Genomic DNA, 1,600 nt, shown 5'->3' with positions numbered 1-1,600 from the left:
CAGCTGTGGGGCTGCTGACAGCTGTTGTCAGCGGTGGGTGATTTTCAGTGTAGATGAGACGCTGGAGTCCAGGCTGAGTTTGTGGGGCTGCAAAATATAAAAAAATTTTCCTTTTTGTAGCAAGAGCCCCTTGATCTGAACTCACATGCTGGTGTGAGCTGGGCACGTCGCTCTGGAGCTGCGGCTGGAGGCTGGTGACCAGGGCTCCTCTCTGCCGGTGACAGCGGTGCTGCGGAGGAATTCCTGTGTGCCAGCATGTCTCTCCTGGAGAAGGGCACCGGCGGCACTCGTGCTGAGCCACTGCTGCGCTGGGCTAGTGTCTCTGATCCTTTCTGGAGCCCATCAGGGATGGACACGCTGGGGCTGCAAAGACCTGTCTTGGTGCTGCCACGTGCCGTCTCATCAGGGAACGTCTGACGGCAGCTGAGCAAACCCAGCTCGCCACAGCCACCCCCAGCCACGTTTGCAGAAGCAAAGGCTGGTGCAGGCTGCGCCCTCCCCTTGCTGCTGTTGTGCCCCTGCAGCGAATTGTGTCCCCGTGTCCCTGCAGCGATCCGTGTCCCCATGTCCCTGCAGTGAGCTGTGTCCCTGTGCCCCTGCAGCAAGCCGTGTTTCTGTTCTGGCTGTTCTGGGCTCGTGGCATCTGCGTTGGATCTGGATAATGACCCTTTCGCAGGCAGGCCCGCGGTGTTTGTGTTTCTTGCTCTCCGTATGCGTGATGCCGACCTCGCAGCACTGTGTTCCGAGTGCCTGTGCTGTACTAACCTGGCTGTCCTTGAGCAAGGCTGTGTTCTTAATTAAATCTGCTCCCTCCTTAGGAAATGGCTGATGTGACATTAGATAAGCCTAAACCAGCCTTTTTCTTTCCAAGGCGCTCCTGGCAGCAATTGGCGGCTCTTTCTCAGCTTCCTACTTGCTTACTTGGTGAGAGGAGGAGGAGGAAGTGCATGTCCCCCCCCTTCCCGAGTGAACATGCTGTAAAATTCCTTCCTCTGCACCCTCTTGGCTGGTTACAGAAGGTCACATCCAGCCGTGCCCACGAGGTCCTGGAGGGACCATCTCCCTGTGCTGGTGTCTGCCAGTGATGGCTGGGGCTGCGGGATGGTGCCGGGGCCATGGGACAGTGCCAGGGCCATGGGACAGTGATGGGGCTGTGGGATGGTGCCGGGGCCATGGGACAGTGACGGGGCTGTGGGATGGTGCTGGGGCTGTGGGACAGTGCCAGGGCCATGGGACAGTGCTGGGGCTGCTGGACGGTGCCGGGGCTGTGGGACAGCTGATGCCCTGGAGGGAGCGGACGCTCCTCGGCTGCAGGGGACGGGGCCGTTCGGGTCCGTTTGTATCTCGTGGTTCCATGAGCTCCTGCCTGTGGGTGAAGCGAAGCCTTTTCGCTGTCCTCCGAAACTGGCTGATCTTTATCCAGCGCTCCGCAGCGTCTGATGATGGAACGGTGGGAGGGGGACACCAGGGCCAACTGCCATGGCGGGCACAGCTCAGGCTCCTGCACTGGCGGCGCTGCCCAGCCCTGCCCCAGCCCGGCAGAGGGGCTTGGTGGAGAGGGTGGCATTGCTGGGGTGTGACACAGCCCCTGCCTCCAGCC

This window comes from Pterocles gutturalis, unplaced genomic scaffold (genome assembly GCF_000699245.1).
Source record: "Pterocles gutturalis isolate BGI_N339 unplaced genomic scaffold, ASM69924v1 scaffold21469, whole genome shotgun sequence".
Taxonomy (NCBI): domain Eukaryota; kingdom Metazoa; phylum Chordata; class Aves; order Pterocliformes; family Pteroclidae; genus Pterocles; species Pterocles gutturalis.
The sequence above is the reverse complement of the archived record's forward strand: the minus strand, read 5'-3'. Positions refer to the sequence as shown.